The 21,387-nt window shown below is 45.7% G+C and overlaps 1 protein-coding gene across 2 annotated transcripts in view; it reads right to left on the bottom strand.

The window, feature by feature from the left end:
- Positions 1-18,833, bottom strand: part of ripor3 (RIPOR family member 3) — a 111,251-nt gene extending 92,418 nt beyond the window's left edge. For both annotated transcript variants that reach the window (XM_059329004.1, XM_059329005.1), the window contains exon 1: positions 18,752-18,833. The gene's annotated coding sequence lies outside the window, so the exon portion shown is untranslated. The remainder of the gene's footprint in view (positions 1-18,751) is intronic.
- Positions 18,834-21,387: the final 2,554 nt, after the last annotated feature.

The raw sequence follows: 21,387 nt of genomic DNA, 5'->3' as shown, positions 1-21,387 counted from the left end.
TTTCTGGGGAGGGGGTGGAGAGGGTAAGTCTAAACATTGCATGCAAGAAGCACATCAAACAAACAAAAAAAGCAATGGTAGATTTTCAAGGCCTTTCAATGACATTCATTTTGCAATAAACATTAGTTTTATCTTCTAAAACATAACTATAATGATATTCAAATGTAGATTACCACAAACACAATAAGTCTCATTGGATAAAATAAAAAAATATTGACAGTCCTGAAATGATGGGTTAAACATCCTTAATAAGCCCACATTAATAATATATTAATTTCAGGTGAAATATTTATTTTTTTACTTTAAATTCTGGAGTTAAATTAAGGAGTCGCCGGTTCGCATGGTCTCGGTGACAGTCGCCGGTTCGCATGGTCTCAGTAGCAGTCGCAGGTTCGCATGGTCTCAGTGGCAGTCGCCGGTTCGCATGGTCTCAGCGGCAGAGTTACTGGTTCACATGGTCTCAGCGACAGAGTCACCGGTTCACATGGTCTCAGCGGCAGAGTTACTGGTTCACATTGTCTCAGCGACAGAGTCACCGGTTCACATGGTCTCTCAGCGACAGAGTCACCGGTTCACATGGTCTCAGCGGCAGAGTTACTGGTTCACATGGTCTCAGCGACAGAGTCACCGGTTCACATGGTCTCTCAGCGACAGAGTCGCCGGTTCGCATGGTCTCGGTGGCAGTCGCCGGTTCGCATGGTCTCAATAGCAGTCGCAGGTTCGCATGGTCTCAGTGGCAGTCGCCAGTTCACATGGTCTCGGTGGCAGTCGGCGGTTCGCATGGTCTCAGTAGCAGTCGCAGGTTCGCATGGTCTCAGTGGCAGTCGCCGGTTCGCATGGTCTCAGTAGCAGTCGCAGGTTCGCATGGTCTCAGTGGCAGTCACTGGTTCACATGGTCCCAGCGGCAGAGTCATCGGTTCACATGGTCTGAGTGGCAGAGTTACTGGTTCACATGGTCTCAGCGGCAGAGTTACTGGTTCACATGGTCTCAGCGACAGAGTCACCGGTTCACATGGTCTCTCAGCGACAGAGTTGCCGGTTCGCATGGTCTCGGTGGCAGTCGCCGGTTCGCATGGTCTCAGTAGCAGTCGCAGGTTCGCATGGTCTCAGTGGCAATCGCCAGTTCGCATGGTCTCAGTAGCAGTCACAAGTTCACATGGTCTCAGTGGCAGTCACCGGTTCGCATGGTCTCAGTAGCAGTCGCCGGTTCGCATGGTCTCAGTAGCAGTCGCAGGTTCGGATGGTCTCAGTGGCAGTCGCCGGTTCGCATGGTCTCAGTAGCAGTCGCAGGTTCGCATGGTCTCAGTGGCAGAGTTACTGGTTCACATGGTCTCAGCGATAGAGTCACCGGTTCACATGGTCTCTCAGCGACAGAGTCACTGGTTCGCATGGTCTCGGCGGCAGTCGCCGGTTCGCATGGTCTCAGTAGCAGTCGCAGGTTCGCATGGTCTCAGTGGCAGTCGCCGGTTCGCATGGTCTCAGTGGCAGTCGCAGGTTTGCATGGTCTCAGTTGCAGAGTTACTGGTTCACATGGTCTCAGCAGTAGAGTTACTGGTTCACATGGTCTCAGCTACAAAGTTACTGGTTCACATGGTCTCAGTGGCAGAGTTACTGGTTCACATGGTCTCAGCGGCAGAGTTACTGGTTCACATGGTCTCAGCATCAGAGTCAACGGTTCACATGGTCTTTCAGCAACAGAGTCGCCGGTTTGCCTGGTCTCGGTGGCAGTCGCAGGTTCGCATGGTCTCAGTGGCAGTCACCGGTTCACATGGTCCCAGCGGCAGAGTTACTGGTTCACATGGTCTCAGCGACAGAGTCATCGATTCACATGGTCTCAGCGGCAGAGTTACTGGTTCACATGGTCTCAGCGACAGAGTCATCGATTCACATGGTCTCAGCGGCAGAGTTACTGGTTCACATGGTCTCAGCGGCAGAGTTACTGGTTCACATGGTCTCAGCGACAGAGTCACCGGTTCACATGGTCTCTCAGCGACAGAGTCGCCGGTTCGCATGGTCTCGGTGGCAGTCGCCGGTTCGCATGGTCTCAGTAGCAGTCGCAGGTTCACATGGTCTCAGTGGCAGTCACCGGTTCACATGGTCTCTCAGCGACAGAGTCGCCGGTTCGCATGGTCTCGGTGGCAGTCGCCGGTTCGCATGGTCTCAGTAGCAGTCGCAGGTTCGCATGGTCTCAGTGGCAGTCACCGGTTCACATGGTCTCTCAGCGACAGAGTCGCCGGTTCACATGGTCTCGGTGGCAGTCGCCGGTTCGCATGGTCTCAGTAGCAGTCGCAGGTTCGCATGGTCTCAGTGGCAGTTGCAGGTTCGCATGGTCTCAGTGGCAGTCGCCGGTTCGCATGGTCTCAGCGGCAGAGTTACTGGTTCACATGGTCTCAGCGACAGAGTCATCGGTTCACATGGTCTCAGCGGCAGAGTTACTGGTTCACATGGTCTCAGCGACAGAGTCACCGGTTCACATGGTCTCTCAGCGACAGAGTCACCGGTTCACATGGTCTCAGCGGCAGAGTTACTGGTTCACATGGTCTCAGCGACAGAGTCACCGGTTCACATGGTCTCTCAGCGACAGAGTCGCCGGTTTGCATGGTCTCGGTGGCAGTCGCCGGTTCGCATGGTCTCAATAGCAGTCGCAGGTTCGCATGGTCTCAGTGGTAGTCGCCAGTTCACATGGTCTCGGTGGCAGTCGGCGGTTCGCATGGTCTCAGTAGCAGTCGCAGGTTCGCATGGTCTCAGTGGCAGTCGCCGGTTCGCATGGTCTCAGTAGCAGTCGCAGGTTCGCATGGTCTCAGTGGCAGTCACTGGTTCACATGGTCCCAGCGGCAGAGTCATCGGTTCACATGGTCTGAGTGGCAGAGTTACTGGTTCACATGGTCTCAGCGGCAGAGTTACTGGTTCACATGGTCTCAGCGACAGAGTCACCGGTTCACATGGTCTCTCAGCGACAGAGTTGCCGGTTCGCATGGTCTCGGTGGCAGTCGCCGGTTCGCATGGTCTCAGGAGCAGTCGCAGGTTCGCATGGTCTCAGTGGCAATTGCCAGTTCGCATGGTCTCAGTAGCAGTCACAAGTTCACATGGTCTCAGTGGCAGTCACCGGTTCGCATGGTCTCAGTAGCAGTCGCCGGTTCGCATGGTCTCAGTAGCAGTCGCAGGTTCGGATGGTCTCAGTGGCAGTCGCCGGTTCGCATGGTCTCAGTAGCAGTCGCAGGTTCGCATGGTCTCAGTGGCAGAGTTACTGGTTCCCATGGTCTCAGCGATAGAGTCACCGGTTCACATGGTCTCTCAGCGACAGAGTCACTGGTTCGCATGGTCTCGGCGGCAGTCGCCGGTTCGCATGGTCTCAGTAGCAGTCGCAGGTTCGCATGGTCTCAGTGGCAGTCGCCGGTTCGCATGGTCTCAGTGGCAGTCGCAGGTTTGCATGGTCTCAGTGGCAGTCGTCGGTTCGCATGGTCTCAGTTGCAGAGTTACTGGTTCACATGGTCTCAGCAGTAGAGTTACTGGTTCACATGGTCTCAGCTACAAAGTTACTGGTTCACATGGTCTCAGTGGCAGAGTTACTGGTTCACATGGTCTCAGCGGCAGAGTTACTGGTTCACATGGTCTCAGCATCAGAGTCAACGGTTCACATGGTCTTTCAGCGACAGAGTCGCCGGTTTGCCTGGTCTCGGTGGCAGTCGCAGGTTCGCATGGTCTCAGTGGCAGTCACCGGTTCACATGGTCCCAGCGGCAGAGTTACTGGTTCACATGGTCTCAGCGACAGAGTCATCGATTCACATGGTCTCAGCGGCAGAGTTACTGGTTCACATGGTCTCAGCGACAGAGTCACCGGTTCACATGGTCTCTCAGCGACAGAGTCGCCGGTTCGCATGGTCAAGGTGGCAGTCGCCGGTTCGCATGGTCTCAGTAGCAGTCGCAGGTTCGCATGGTCTCAGTGGCAGTCACCGGTTCACATGGTCTCTCAGCGACAGAGTCACCGGTTCACATGGTCTCTCAGCGACAGAGTCGCCGGTTCGCATGGTCTCGGTGGCAGTCGCCGGTTCGCATGGTCTCAGTAGCAGTCGCAGGTTCGCATGGTCTCAGTGGCAGTCACCGGTTCACATGGTCTCTCAGCGACAGAGTCGCCGGTTCGCATGGTCTCGGTGGCAGTCGCCGGTTCGCATGGTCTCAGTAGCAGTCGCAGGTTCGCATGGTCTCAGTGGCAGTCACCGGTTCACATGGTCTCTCAGCGACAGAGTCGCCGGTTCACATGGTCTCGGTGGCAGTCGCCGGTTCGCATGGTCTCAGTAGCAGTCGCAGGTTCGCATGGTCTCAGTGGCAGTCGCCAGTTCGCATGGTCTCAGCGGCAGAGTTACTGGTTCGCATGGTCTCAGAGGCAAAGTTACTGGTTAGCATGGTCTTAGTGGCAGTCACCGGTTCACATGGTCCCAGCAGCAGAGTTACTGGTTCACATGGTCTCAGCAGCAGAGTTACTGGTTCACATGGTCTCAGCGACAGAGTCATCGGTTCACATGGTCTCAGCAGCAGAGTTACTGGTTCACATGGTCTCAGCGACAGAGTCACCGGTTCCCATGGTCTCAGTGACAGAGTCACCGGTTCCCATGGTCTCGGCTGAGAGACCATGTGAACCGGTGACTCACACAGTGATTATAATAATGAATATTGGCTTCGCCGACAGATCTGCAGCCATTATGCATGCGGTGGAATTTAGGGGTAACAGGATGTAGTCTGGTACTCCCCATCAGGTTACTTGATGAATACACTTAAGGGTGCCTTCCTCAGCTACCTTAGCAGGTAGCTGTAGCCTTAGGCCAGGGGCAGATGTCATCAGATGGTGTCCAACCTTCACTGGGTGTTTCGGCCCTCAACCACAACACCCTCCAGTTGGTGGGCCCGCAGTGAGTGGCCAGCTCACTGCCCACCTGCCCCTGGCTTCCAGCATTCCTCCTCTCTCTTACTCCAAATCCAGCATGAGGCTCGTTCCGCCTCCTCCCCCATCCGGCGAGCTGCCTGCTTCTTACTCTGCTCATCCATCCCTATGGTAGAAAGGAAACTCCATGCAGATCTTGCTGGAAAGCCCCTGCACCCTATCTCCACAGGGAAGACCCACGCCTGCCAGCCTCTGTCTCGGCAGTCTTGGGCCAGCTGTTGGTATTTTGCAGCCTTCCTTTCGTGGGCCTCCTCACAGCCCTCCTCCCATGGCACTGTCAGTTCAACCAGGATTATCTTCTGGTCCTTGGTTGACCACAGCACTATGTCAGGTCGGAGGGTTGTTTGCACCACCTCAGGAAACTGTAGCCTCTTCCCAAGATCCACCCTCATCTCCCAGGAGCATGCGGCGTGAAGAATGCCGGGTCTTTTCCTTTTGGTGGTCTGCACGGGCCTAGCTCCTTCCTTAAGGAAGGTGATGACTCTCTGTGCGGTTGTGTGGGCTGGTCTCTTCTTGACCCTCTCCCGCTCTATGGTGTCGGCCAATGAGAGGAGTACTTTGTCGTGGCGCCACCTATACCGCCCCTGGGTTAAAGATGTTTTGCACCCTGATAGTATATGGGCCAGGGTCCCCCTCTGGCTGCACAGCTTACAAAGCGGATCCTCTCTTAGCCCCCATGTGTGCAGATGTACTGGGGAGGGGAGGGTGTCATAAACAGACAGCAAGAGGAAGGAGATGCGATAGGGCTCCAGGCGCCACAGATCCCTCCATGTGACTTTGCGCTTGGGCAAATCCCATTTTGTCCAGGCCCCCTGGGAACCTTGCTGCACTGCTTTGGCTACTCGTTTCTCCTCCTCCCTGGTCCTCACTTCCGCCTGCACCATGCCTCGTCTGGTTCTTGTGTTTGCGCCTCCCCAGGTTTGAAATTGTGCAGAGCCGAGGCCTTGTCGGTGGATGCACTGGTTGCCAACTATATCCCGCAACTTCAGGGAACTGACTGCCTGGTCCACAGCTGTGTTGGCAGCCCACTTGCGTCCAGACCTGGTTGTCATGCCAGCTTGTCTGATGAGGTCGTCGTTGGAATCCCTCAGACTTAGGACAACTCTGCATTTTGCCACCTTGTACTCCTCAACTACTGATGACAGGGGGAGTTGCAGTTGACCAGACCTGATATAAAGGCCCACTGATGAGAAGCTTGGGGGAATGCCCAGCCACCTCCGGAGGTGCTTGTTGGTCCTCCTCTCAATGACCTCGATGGTAGTCATGGGAAACTCATAGACCGTGAATAGCCAGAGGAGCCTGGGCAAGAGGCCATATTGATACAGCCAGGTCTTGAACTTGCCCGGGAGTAAAGACTTGTCAATCTTCCTCAGCCATACCTCGGTCTGCTTCACCGCCTCAGCAATACTGGCACCATCCGTCAGTGACGCGTTGAACCACTTTCCCAGGCATTTTATTGGGTTGCCCTCGATGGATGGAATGACCTCACCCTGGACTTGAAGGCCGAACTTGCTGGTGACTCTGCCCTTCTTAATGACCATGCTTCTGGACTTCCTGGCTTTGAACAGCATCCCTGCCCAGGAGGCGACGCTGCCCAATGTTTCCAGCACCCACCTTGCTTGGACGTGCGTCACAGTTGTTACTGTGATGTCATCCATGAACGCTCGCAGCGCTGGCTGCACAACACCGGATTCCAATCTAGGGCCCCGGGTTATGCCCTCTGCTGCGGATAACAGTAGGTTCATTCCCATAATAAACAAGATGGGGGAGATGGTGCACCCTGTCGGGATCCCCTTTTGGAGGTCCAGCCAGTTGGTGGTAAAGAGTGCCGATGTAAACCTGAGTCGAAATCCTGCAAGGTAGTTGGTGATCATGCCTCGGATTGCCACAGGGATGTAATAATGGTCAAGTCCTTCTTGGATGAGATCATGCGGAATTGACCCATAAGCATTGGCAAGGTCTAGCCAGACGACTGTTAGGTCGCTTTTCTTCCGTTTTGCTTCTTGGATCAGTCGGCTGATCATTGAGATGTGTTCCAGACAGCCTAAAAAGCCTGGGATGCCACCTTTCTGGATAGATGGGTTGATATAGTGGTTCTGCGTCATGTAGGAGGTAATTCTTCGTGCCAGAACAGAGAAGAAGATCTTGCACTCTACGCTAAGAAGAGAGATTGTTCTAAACTGGGAGATTGCGGAGGACCCCTCCTCTTTTGGAACAAAGCATCCCTCAGCCAACTTCCAGCTTGGTGGAATTGTCCCCTTGGCCCAGATCTTCCTCATGTTTTTCCACAGCCTCTTAAGAAGCTTGGGGCATTTCTTGTATACCTTATATGGTATACCGCTTGGGCCAGGGGCAGCCGATGATTTGGCTTTGCGGACGACGTCTTGGACTTCTTGCCATGTGGGTTCCTTCGCATTCAACTCAGTTGATGGCTTCTCAGGCCTAGAGATGTTGCGGTTGGCCCCTAGACCCTGACTCCTGTTAGGGTCGCTGTGAGCTTCCACAAGGAACTCTTCAACCTCTGCCTTTGAACTGGAGAGTGAGCCAGATTTTTGTTGGCCAAGAAGAGACTTTGTGAAGCTGTATGGGTCTTTTACAAACTGAGCTCTCCTCTTCTCTTTTTTCCGACGCTGCTTCCGAAGGTGCTCTGCTCTCCTGAGCCTGCACAGTTGTTCCCGCAGCTTACTTGTTAGGTCTTTGATACCTTCCTTCTCGGTCGGTGAGCTGGTCTTAAATCGTTTGTTAAGGGCCTTTATCTCGCTTCTCAGGCGACGAATCTCCCTCTCCCTCCTGTTTGGCTGCTGCTGCGGTTGACGCTGGCCTTTCTGCTCCATGGTGCCAAAACGTTCCTTGGCGAGGTTGTACACTATAGTTGTCAGTGCATCGATCTTCCTATGTACTGAGCCTGATGCAGTTGCTTCCAGGATGCCATCGAGGTCGTCATCCAGCTGCATCCAAGCATTGTTGTCTGCCATCTTTGGCCATTTAATCCTCTCTCTCCTTGCCATTTGGATTGGGGTGGTTGGGGGGGGGTTCACATGAGCTGGTCTCTGGTGCTGGGGCAGCTCAGGTGCGGAGAGATCTTCAGCGCTGTGGGGTGCTTCCTGGCTGTAGTTCTCCATCGTCTGACCAGACTCTGGGTCTGTGCGCTGCTCCTGAGTTGCTGATGTACTGCACTTGGACCTACTCTGGTGTTGCTTGAGTCCTCTGGTGCTTTTGCAGATCTTCCCACAATGGCACCTAACAGTGTACTCCACACCAGTCAGTGTGGTTTGCTTGAGCTTTCTCGTAGTCATGTTCCTTGTCCTGGCCGATACCGGTGTGTCCGTCCCGTTGAGTCTCTCTTCCCCCCCCCCTCTCGGGAGACTCTGGGGGTATTGTTCGTTTGGTTCCTTCGTAGCTTTGGGTGGTGCCCTCTTACGAGTGCTGCTCACAGGATTGCTAGCCCTGTGTGCCCGCGCCAGTCTTTCCTGGAGGTCAGCTGTCTCTCCAGCGTCACCGACCTTTCTCGGTTGTCATCTAGTCTGTTTCCTAGACGCCACTGATAACCCAGAGATGACTTGATGAATACACTTAAGGGTGCCTTCCTCAGCTACCACGTGTTGCTTGAGTCCTCTGGTGCTTTTGCATTTTGTTGGTGGGTGACTTGGACACCCTCTCTTCTGTAAAGCTTAACCGAATGGGTGTAATAGTCCATAAATACAACAGAGTACACCTTTCCTCTGGAACTCTGGAGTTACTGGTTCACATGGTCTCAGCGACAGAGTCGCCGGTTCGCATGGTCTCGGTGGCAGTCGCTGGTCCGCATGGTCTCAGTAGCAGTCGCAGGTTCGCATGGTCTAAGTGCCAGTAGCCGGTTCGCATGGTTAAAGAAGAAAGTCAATGAATGCCAGATTCCTATTGGCTTAACAAGGGAGAGTTGACTGGGGTGTGGATTTTGAACATTAAAATATAGACTCAAATACACTGTGTTCCAAATTATTATGCAACTGAGTTTTTTCTCCGATTTTCCTAAATAGTCGATGCAAATGACAGTCAGCATAATTTAAGTCATCAACCGTTAGTTTAATGAATTGTAATGTGATTGGACAAACCTCCCAATGATAACACTATTTTTTCAAAAATAAAAAACTTAAAATGCACTGTTCCACATTATTACGCACGACAGAGTTTTATAACATTTTATAGGTTTTTAAGAACTGAAAATGCTAATTTTTGGATTTTCCAGCATTCGGAGGTCATATTTACTGAAATCAAAAGCTATTTCAATCAAAATCATCTTAACGGGTCAAGTTACATTTTAACATAGGAGCCCTTATTTGATAGCAGCTTCACAATTCTTGCATCCATTGACCTTGCGAGTGTTTGGAGAGTTTCTGCTTGAATTTCTTTGCAGGATGTCAGAATAGCCTCCCAAAGTTGCTGTTAGGATGTGAACTGCCTCCCACCCTCATAGATCTTTCGCTTGAGGATGCTCCAAAGGTTCTCAATAGGGTTGAGGTCAGGGGAGGATGGGGGCCACACCATGAGTTTCTCTCATTTTATGCCCTTAGCAGCCAATGATGCAGAGGTATTCCTTGCAGCATGAGATGGTGCATTGTCATGCATGAAGATGATTTTGTTACTGAAAGCACGGTTAATCTTTTTGTACCATGGGAGAAAGTGGTCAGTCAGAAACTCCACATACTTTACAGAGGTCATTTTCACACCTTCAGGGACCCTAAATAAAATACATAAATAATATATATATATATATATATATATATAAATAAAAGGGGCCGACCAGCTCTCTCCCCATGATTCCAGCCCAAAACATGACTCCGCCACCTCCTTGCTGACGTCGCAGCCTTGTTGGGACATGGTGGCCGTCCACCATCCATCCACCACTCCATCCATCTGGACCATCCAGGGTTGCACGGCACTCATCAGTGAACAAGACTGTTTGACAATTAGTCTTCATGTATTTCTGGGGCCACTTTCTGCTTTCTGCTTGTGAGCATTGGTTAGGGGTGGCTGAATAGAATAACTAATGGAATAACGCATAACTGCAAGCCTCTGGAGGATCCTACACCTTGATGTTCATGGGACTCCAGTGGCACCAGCAGCTTCAAATATCTTTTTGCTACTTTGTAATTGCATTTTAGCAGCCGTTCTCTTAATCCGATGTTTTTGTCTGGCAGAAACCTTCCTCATTGTGCCTTTATCTGCACAAACCCATGTGTGCTCTGAATCAGCCACAAATCTCTTAACAGTAGGATGATCACGATTAACTTTTCGTGAAATATCTAAGGTTTTCATACCTTGTCCAAGGCATTGAACTATTTCATGCTTTTTGGCAGCAGAGAGATCCTTTTTCTTTCCCATATTGCTTGGAAATGGTCATCTGCTTAATAATGTGGAACGCCCTTCTTAAGTAGTTTTTCCTTAATTGGGCTTACCTGGCAAACGAATTATCACAGGTGTCTGAGATTGATTTCAGTGATCCAAAGAGCCCTGAGACACAATACCATCCATGAGTTTAATTGAAAAACAAAACATGTAATCTTTATGACACTTAAATACAATTTGCGTAATAATTTGGAACGTGGTGTAAAGCAGACAATTTCTATGGCAGATTGCCACACAACATGGGCTACTGCAAGCAAAAGTGGCTCAAAAAGTGGCTCAAAAGTTTTTTTTGATTATATGTATCTGTTTTTGTTTTGTTTTGTACAGTATGCAGCACAGATCACATGGAATCGATTTTTTTTTCAAATCAGAACTGGGTGTCTTTGTGATCCTAAATTGGATATAGATCTGATGTTTTCCAATGCGACCTCAGGCTGAGCAATCATGTCGCATTTCACAGTGGTCACAATTCAGGACTGTAAGTTCACACGCAGTCTGATATGATCCACATTTATAAAACAATGTGAACACGGCTGTGAATCTTAAACAGTACAAGTTAACACTGGCGTGAGACAACAGAAAGTCTAGAGGCCGGTGTTGTGTCCTTACTGGTTTCCACACTAACTGGTTGCCGTAGGCTATGATCTGCGCATTTTCTGTTACGCATGAGCTGTACGTGGTACTGAAACCATTTGCTGTTAATGTGAGAATTCTGTCTGATGCAGGCCTATGTTATGCTGTGCGTTGACACCTTATCTACCGTTTAATACTGTAAGAAATAAAGCACGAAAATCATAAAAATCTAAGTGCAATTAGCACTTGTAGGAAGGTGGGTGGCACTGCATTTCTGTGTCATGTGCTATAGTTGAGCCGCAAATATAACGACCACCCATGTCCGACTGGTCCCTCCTCCGCCCTACATCATCATAAACAACACAACGCAGAGTTCCAGGGTGTGGAGAGGCTCATCCCACATGGGCCAAGTTACAAATACAATTATACATTTATTTCCTTTCTTACATACATGTTTATATTTTTTTGTAACAAAATATGTTTTTATCATACTTGGCTGGGTGGGCCAGTGAGTAAAATGGGCAGGCCCTTTGCTGGCTACGTGTCTGGGCTACAGAGCTCCAGAAAATGATCTTGTTATCTCGAGAAAACAAATGAAATTAACTCGTTATCATGAGAAAAAAATATATGAATGCATGGCCGTTCACCTAATAAGGTAAGATATCTATCTACCCACCCTAGAAGAAGCAGCAAAAACTATGTAAGACAACCTGTTATAATTTAGATAATCAAGTTGGCAGGTTTCTTCCAAACGCCCACCCCTAGTCTGAGTGCGATATAACGAGGGCCTGTACCAGGAGTTGTGTCGATTGCTCAGGTTCTAATGTTTGTATAGGGCGAATCGACACAGTAGGGCAATTGAGGACACATGAACCTTAGACATAGATTGTTAAGAGAGGAGGCTAGAGAGGAACAGAGAGTTTCTGTGGCCTCGTTAACAACTAATAATGATAATTCCTTGGGAGGAGGCAGGCTGGCCAAGAACTCATTCTTAATGAGAGCTGGGTTGGTGTAAGGGTCTGAAGGTTCTGAGACCATGAATTGAATAAAAAAAAGTGACCTGATAGATGTAGGGGGGTGACAGTAAGTACATCTCTGCATCCTTCAGTAGAGCTCAACACAATTCAGTTAAATTCAACATGACATATGATGAGTTCTCAAAGCTTACAAACTGTATACAATGGAAATAAAAGCCATAAAGAGACATATAGTAAAGGGGGTTTGAACAGATCAAGACAGCCAATAAAATGCATTTTGATTATGTTTTATAAGACTTGACCCACCAAGTCAACTGTCCTTTCACAAGCAGTTACACACTCCTCTGTCTCAAAAACAACACACAAGCAGTCAGTGTGTATCACAGTGACAAAAAAACATGATTACTGTACGAAGACCACAAAGACACACACTGTTAATCTCGTAATGGTCAAATTCACTTGAAGACGTGTCGGTGTCCTAACTGCTAATAAAACTGCTGTGGAGATGTCTGAACCACTCACACACACACACACACACACACACACACACACAAAATTGAACTTGAGAGAACAATGAACTCAGGGAACCTTGAACTGCGCCAGCAATCTAAACTAAAAAAACAAACAAACAAAAAAAGGAATTATAAAGTAAACAGTAGGAGAGAACAGAGAGGGACAAAATGAAACAGGAGGGGTGTAGAGGGGGGAAGTGAGCAGCAGACCCTGACCCAGCTTGTGTTGATGTTTTCTCTGGCAGCTATTACATTTAAGCTGCACTCACTGAGGGGGTTCATGAGAAACTGACGCTCAGCTGGTTCTAAGAGCAAAACCACTATCTGACAGGAAGGAGGAGGAGGAGGAGGAGGAGAAGAGGATGGCATATTTAAAGTCAGATAAGATTATGTTAAAGGAACAGCTAGATTAATGCTGAAAAACTCCCCACTGTCAAGCAAAAACAATCAAAATCTAATTTTCCATGCCTGGAAAAGTCATACAATTTAGCCCTTGGAAGTATTAAAAAAGCCATGGAATATTGTTGAATGTAATGAAATTGATTGGTGTATCAATCTCCAGTGAATAACCTCCCATGTACAATGTCAATAAAAGTGTTCACCCCCCTTGGATGTTTCACCCTTTTGTTACTTTTATACATGAAATTAAACAATATAATTTGGCTTTTTGACATAAATTTGAAAAATAAACCCTCTTTAATATCAAAGTGAAAACAGATTTTTCAAAATAGTATCCATTAATTAAAAATATATAAGGGAAAATAAATGATTGCATAAGTATTCATAAATGATTGCATAAGTATTCATACCCTCGGGCGAAGAACTATATAAAATACAAACCTGGGGGTGGGGAGGTAACATTTCGAGAAAAAAGTTGCAAATTTACTAGATTAAAGTGGCAAATCTACAATAAAAAAAAGTCACAGATTTACAAGAAAAAAGTGGGAAAAAAATACTTTTTTCTCGTAGATTTGCCACTTTAATCTCGTAAACTTTTTTCTCAAAATATTACCCCCCTCGCCCGGGTCCGTATGTTTTTTTTTTTTACACATTTCACAGTCCACATTCTGGCTGTATGTAATATCTTCCAATATTCTCTAGGGCTGAAATTTGGAATATGCAAGTATTTCAATGAGTGCCCTATTAAGGGTTAAAGTAAGAAGAAGAAGAAGAAGAAGAAGAGAAGAAAATTACTTTATTAATCCCACAATGGGGAAATTCAACCTCTGTATTCAACCCATTCTTTTTTACAAACAAGTGAACACACCATGCAAGGAGCAGTGGGCAGCACATTATTGCGCCCGGGGAGCTGTGCAGGGTTAGGTGCCTTGCTCAAGGGAACTTCAGTCCTAGACCTGTCAGTACCGGGATTCGAACCAGCGACTCTCCAGTTACAAGCCTGATTCCTAACCTCTAGGCCACTGACTGCCTAACCTAATGCCTAACTGCCTAACTGACCTAATTCAACAGAGTTCCAGCTACTTGATGCCAGCAGTGTCACAGTTAGCGAAATGGAGATCACCTGAGTACAGTTGATGTGTGTGAAGTGACTATAGTATAAAAACAGTGTCTGGGAGGTCCAGTCTCTGGTTCATCACTAATCCTGCTACAGTTGCAACTTGAAGACAAAAGAACACTCCTAGCAGATCAAGCCTAATTTCCACCGGCCGCAGAACGGCCACGGAACAGCTGCGCCGTGTTCACCCTTGCTGATCGCTGCCACTCTAATCAATGAGACCATTTCCACCGGCCTCAGCAGCGTCCCAGCTGCAGCTCTCTGCTCTGCGAGCAATCCGTAGCAGTTGCTAAACTGCGTCAAGCTCAAGAGAGCAGATTGCACCAGACAGGAGAGGTTGGTCACCAAGACATCTATGACCACTCTGAAGGAATTATAAGCTTCGGTGGCTCAGATAAGAGAGACTGTACATACAACAACTGTTTCCCGGGTTCTTCACCAGTTGGAGCTGTATGGGAATTCGCCAAAATGCAAGTGGGAGACTCCAAGGTCAATTGGAAGAAGGTTCTTTGCTCTGATGAGACAAAATTGTACCTTTCTGGCTTTCAGACAAGACGCTATGTTTGTCGAACACTAAACACTGCACACCACCACAAACGCACCATCTGGTGGCAGCATCATGCTCTGGGGACGCTTCTCAGCAGCAGGACCTGGAAGGCTTGTAAAGGTGACGAGGAACGTGAATGCAGAAAAATATTGCCCAATACTGGAGGATAATCTGTCTCGCTCTGCAAGAGAACTACGACTTGGGAGATTTATTTTCCAGCAAGACAATGACCCCAAGCATACAGCAAAAACTACACAGAGGTGGTTCAAAGACAACAAGATGAATGTTCTGGAGTGGCCAAGTCAAAGCCTAGATCTCAATCCAATCGAGAATTTGTGGCTCGACTTGAAAAGAGCTGTTCACGCCTGATTATTGAGCATCCAGAGCTGGAGCTGTTTTGCGAGGAAGAATGGAGAGTGTTGCAGTGTCCAGATGTGTCAGCCTGATTGAGACATATCCACACAGACTACAGGCGCATCTACTAAACACTGACCTGAGCCCTGTACTCAGTCATTATAAGGGATAAGTATCTATAAAATCACCGCTAACCAATCAATTCTCTTGGAAAATGGCACAACCTTTTTCCTGAGGATCCTGAGGATCCTGAGATCCTGTGAACCTTAATGCGCAGATAGTGCGAGGGTCTCTGAGAAGGTTGAGAGTTTTTCGAGGCCTGTAGAACCTGATAATGTAATAAATTCCCGTGAATGTAATAACCCCGTTAATGTAATAAAAATCTGCACTTGAGTCCATTGAAAATGTAATAAAACCTGATAATGTAATAACTTCCCAATAATGTAATAAAGTGCATTTCCCAATAATGTAATACACTTTTAACCAATAATGTAATAAAGTATTACATTAATGGGAAGTTATTACATTATCAGGTTTTATTACATTTTCACTGGACTCAAGTGCAGATTTTTATTACATTAACGGGGTCACTTAATGACAGTTTATTTTAACATTTGTTCAGTAAAAATATCTTGTTCAGCGTTTGGTTGGACTAACAGACACTCCAAGGAGTCGCTGTTCAGTTTTCTGAGGTAAGTAACATACATTTTGTTTTTGTTTATTGCTAGCCAAATCTAACATCCCAGTTAATGCTCCAGTTAATGCTAACATGAAGTAGCAGCGGCTTCGCTCAATCAAGTTGCCGGTGTAGAGAGGCGTGTGTTCAGATCCCCCTAGCAGCCAAGATATGGTCTGCTCCCCGTATCGGAAACAAGATGGCGATGAGTGTAACACTGAACTTGATGCTTCCAACGGGCCACAGACCAAAGGATGACGTCACAGTGACTAAGTCCATTATTTATACAGTCTATGGAGGGACCACACAAGAGTGAGCCTTGGTCGAGCGTTCACAGAAACGGCAAGAGCTACGGGAAGCAGAGGGATCCAAAACAGATGCTGACCTGGTGATTCCGCTCATGAAATTTTAAGTGGCACTTCATTTTCTGCTTCAAACCATTATCATTGTTAGTCACTGGCTAGGTATCGCGCTAGCGACTGTGGTGGAGAGGAGGACACTGAACAAACTGCTATCCATTATGGACAATGATCAGCACCCTCTCCATCACATAGTAGAAAGACAGCGGAGCACCTTCTCTCACAGGCTGCTCCAGCTCCGCTATCAAAGGGACAGATACAAAAAATCTTTCCTTCCACATGCCATCACACTGTACAATAACGAATAATAGTCTGGTTCATTACATACTGTCACTATGCACTTCATGTGTTTTTTATGCACACTGTTCATTGCACCTTATTTGTTTCACAGCACCAAACATTTTTATACTGCATCATATTCATATTTATTCTGCACTGGAATTCTACTCCTTAATACATACTCCTTCTTTAGACACTTTATTTTTTTTTGTATTTTTATTGTATTTTTATATTTTATTGCTTGAAGTATGCCTAGGTTGTTCTTATTTAATTGTGTTGTTATTGTCTCTGTGTGTAATGCTGCTGCTACACTGTAATTTCCCTGCTTGGGATAAATAAAGTATATCTATCTATCTATCTATCTATCTATCTATCTATCTATCTATCCATCCATCCATCCATCCATCCATCCATCCATCCATCCATCCATCCATCCATCCATCCATCCATCCATCCATCCATCCATCCATCCATCCATCCATCCATCCATCCATCCATCCATCCATCCATCCATCCATCTATCCATCTATCTAGCTCCAAAGCAAACATGTTTCTTTTCAGTAGCAGCTGGATTGCTATGGACTGTTGCATTGGGTTGTTGCTATCTATGTGGCAAACCTGCCAGACAACTGAGGTTATGGATTCGTTCACTGTATGTCTCTTATATGGGACAAATTCAGTATTGCATTTCACTTTGGGCCTTACGGTGCTACATAGTAACGTGTCCTAATAACTCAGAGCCTAGATACTCTACCGGCTATGTTGACAACCAAATTCACATGGTCAGCAGTAAAAAGGGGGAGTGGTGCCGTGCAAGTTTTTTACTTCAGTATTGTGAAATATACACCCGAACTACCAAGTATGCCTTTAAAAGACAAACTGTCCCATCCTAATGATGAAAGTGAAAGTAACTTTCTGGCTGCATCGTTTCTGCATTTGCTCTTTGTTGAAATCAAAGAAGAAGAAACACAGCCTCTGATTCAACAGAATTCAATATGGGTTATCTTGGCTTCAGCTAATGACAACTCCTTTCAGTGTGGAAAAATTATTACTTTTCATAGAAGACGTACATCACTGGATCTATTGGTTTTGTAATGTCTTACATTACCGAGCTTCTGAAAGTGACACAATCACAGCGACTACAGTGTACCAGAGATATTCTAAAAATGATAATCTGAATACTTTTGATTTTGTATATGACATCATATAACTTTCTATTTGATTAATGAGAACATGAAAATGGCAAATAGTGCTGAACAGAGGATAGATATCTAACTTCAAACACCTTTTTGCACACATCACACACTTAAATGCATCTGTGCATGAAAACATCACGTGTGAGATCATATCCCATGCAAACACTTATTCACTTCTATAGTCAGAAAGACTTAAATGAGAATGAAATAAAGTGTGCATGTAACAGCATCTCCTGAGGCTCAGTGTCAGTGAATCCTCTTTTCACACTCACCTGAGTCTAAAAAACTCAACACTAATCTGCTCCTGAAACAAACATCTACTGCCAGCTGCTCCTAAACGTCAGGACAACCACTCAAAACACAAACGTCTTTTAAACTAAGTTCTATTTCAACACTAAAAGACAAGACTCTGGAAAATACCCCTCGGAGTAATTGTATCTTCATATAAAAAAAATACATGTTTTAATAATTACATCAACTGCTGCTCAGGTCTTTTAAACATAGAGAAAACCAAAGGCACAACAATATTCCGAATTCTGTAATATTGTAATTTTTGTAACACTTTAGATTAGGGAACACATATTCAACATTAATTAGTTGCTTATTAGCCTGCAAATAACTAACATATTGGCTCTTAATTAGTCACAATTGAGTAGTTATATGCTTTACTTTGTATGGACTTTATAAGTCTAAGGACAGAGGATGTCGTACCATGTACAGTCTGTGAAGCCCTTTGAGGCAAATTTGTGATTTTGGGCAATATAAATAAAATTGATTTGATTTGATAAGTCTCTACATAGCGGTGAATATATATATATATATATATATATACTTTGTTGATTAATGATTGACATCACAGTCTACCAATCCTCATCCAATCATCCAAAAGGAGCCACCAGTCACGTCAAAGGTCTGGAGAAGGTGGCTATTTGCCGTTTCCATGGTTTCATTCACCGCTATATAGAGACTTATAGTCTCTACAAAGTAAAGCATATTAAGATCGTAACTCATATACAACAACTTCCTTACTTACTACTAATAAGCAATAATTCTGAGGTTATTGAGGAAAAACTCTTAGTTAATGGCTTACTGGTTGTATAATAAGGCCATGCAGAATAAGGCATTAATAACTACTTAATAATGACTAATTAAGAGCCAATATGTTAATTATTTGCTTGCTAATAAGCAACTAATTAATTTTGAATATGTGTTCCCTAATCTAAAATGTTAACGTGATTTTAATAACCTTTTGAGCTTTGCACATGAACCAAAAGGATGCAGGTTTAAACCTCACAACAATGAACCTTTCTGCCAAAAGGACCTTGAACCAGACACCAAAACCTTTACTTATATCTCAAATAATAGCTGTTTAGGACCCCTCAAAATAAAGCTCCAGATGATGCATCACAGCTGTTCAACAGTGTGTTCAACTAACCTGACTGGATGAAGAACCCGTTATTCCCAACTGTCACTCCAAGTCCTCCACAGCGGTCGAGTCATATCCAACACTGCTGGGGAGCTCCTCTGCTCTCTCTCTCTCTCTCTCTCTCTCTCTCTCTCTCTCTCTCTCTCTCTCCCCCCCCCCCCCCCCCTCTCTATCTTTCTCTATCTCTGTGCGTGTGTCAGTGGGTTTGGCAGCTGCCTGCTCGTTCCTGATAGCATTTAGTCTTCAGAGGGATTTTGACAACAACGTAAGAGAGGCTTGAAACACAGCGTGAATTAAGTTCCCCTCCTTTTTTTCCTCTTCTCTTTCTCCTCCTTGTTTCTCCTCCTCTGTCTTCTCTCTTTGTCACTCTCTTTATTTTCCAGCTCTGCCTCTCCTTTCAGCTTCTACTCCACTCCCTTTTTTGTGTTTCTCTCCTCCTCTTTCAGCACTTCCCACTGAGAAAATCTGCTCTTTTCTTTAAGTCAGCTTTAATAAATGCTTCTTCTTTATTGTCCCTGTCACCTTTTTTCATTTTCTGTGTTATCTTTTTATCACATTTTGCTTTTTTCCTCCCTCTATCACTACTTGTCTCAGTTCCTTCTTCTGTAACTCTTCTTTTCCTTCCTTCCCACTGTGCTCATTATTTTTTAAGTCCATTTATTACTTCTCTCTGTCATCTCCGATCTGTCATTTTCCGTCTTTCCTTTCATATGACTTTTCTTACTGTGCACTCTCATTCTCTGCTAAACCCTTCCCCTTTTTCTTCTCTCTTCTTTACTCTTTCTCTCTCTCTTGGGGATACTCTGTTTTACAACAGCTCTTCACCAGTCTTCTAAAAATCCTCTTTTATCTTCTCTTTCCACTCTTTCTCTTCCGTTTCCTTCTCTTCTCTGTGTTTCTGTTTTTCTGCATTTCAGAGTAAATGTAAATGAAAATGTTTCAGAATCCTTCCACTCCTTTTCCTCCTTCTGGTACGTCCCCTTCCCCCCACTCAGCTCTGCTCTGTGAGTATCATGTTTGGTTTTAACTAAAGAACTTGGCTCCAGCACATACCACATACATCACTTACACTGCAGATTATTGTCCTGATTGATGGCCATGAGTTTGTGTAAATAAACATGCACATACTGAAAGGAGACTCATCAAAGCATCTATAAGTTTTGAGATGTTTTTTTTAGCAATGCACAGAAGGCCCAGAGCCAGTTTTTGTTGGCCGCAGACCATTTATTGCTCTTTTGTTCAGGCCCGGTTTTTCAAAAGGTTTAATCCAGATAAAATGAATAAATCCTTTTTTTGCTATCCATGATCATGTAATCCAATTTACTTTTTAGCTGGTTTTTCAAAGCAACATCCGATTGGATCAATCTAATCCAGATAGCATCTTTTCAGGATCACCAAATCTGGATAAACAGCGCTCAAATAGGAAATCACAATGTAGAACTATAGATATGTACAGAGCAACAAGGGACACAATAGTTAGATACTTCTGATTTGGATTTGTTTTGAATTTCAAAAACCAGTGATGCCTTTGCCATTGCTTTGTTATTCTGTTTTATCATTGCATGCATCACTAAAAAATAATCTAAAAACAAAACAAAAATATCTTTGATTGTGATGAATATACATTAATTAGTGACAGAATTAAATATATCATTTGTGGTCATTGTGGTATTGACAGCTGTTCCGTTTACAATATGTACTAAAGGATTTTGTTGAAGTTCTTCCACAAGTCAACAATACAATACAACTACAGACCCAGGAACGGCAACCGGAACATTGAAAATCACGGTGAAAACAAAATCGAGGAGTGAGGAGCAAAAACAAGCATGGAAGTATTCTTCAGAGAGAGAGCCTGGAAAGTTGGTAGACAAACACTCTCAATGAGCGGAGAAGCCAGCTCTTCGTAGGAGAGCTTCATTGCTCTGATGCAGATCAGGTGTGACAGCTGCGAGAGGGACAAACTAGAAACAACTCCGCTGGATGACGCCCTGTAGGAAGTCAATGCTCAAACGAACTCTCAGGCACTCGGTGGTGGTGAATGAACACTGGGACAGATGTGATCTAATGATGAAGTAAAGGCCCTTATTGAAATTTGATCAGATGATCACAGATTACACACACACACACACACACACACACACACACACACACACACACACACACAAACAAAGTCTTCAAATTACTTTGCGGCGAAATGGTGGCTATTGTACGGTGACCCTGAGAGCTTACATCGCTGCAACTTCAGAAAACACATGCAAATACACAAAACACAAGCAAATTGAGAAAACATCTTCATCAATTTGACAACACAAGAGCAGCATTTAGAAAACGCGCTGCAAAGACCACAACACAACACAACACAACACAACACAACAGAAGTGTTTCCAGAGGACACTTAAAAGTGATGCACACGTCTGAACACGCATGTGATATTATCAAGTTACTCATGATAATGATATTTTCATGTTATAACGTGATATATAGCGTTAACCCACTAGCCCATATCAATAACATTGCAGTTAAACAAATCAAATAAATGAATGAATGAATGAAACACGTTTCGCAAATTCGCAAAATGTCGCAAACCTACTTTTTCGAACTCCTCCTAGGCAATTTCATCGTTTTGCACCAAACTTTGCACACAG

This window comes from Centropristis striata, chromosome 3 (genome assembly GCF_030273125.1).
Source record: "Centropristis striata isolate RG_2023a ecotype Rhode Island chromosome 3, C.striata_1.0, whole genome shotgun sequence".
Classification (NCBI taxonomy): domain Eukaryota; kingdom Metazoa; phylum Chordata; class Actinopteri; order Perciformes; family Serranidae; genus Centropristis; species Centropristis striata.
Note: the sequence above shows the minus strand (reverse complement) of the source record. Positions and strands in the feature narration are given on the sequence as shown.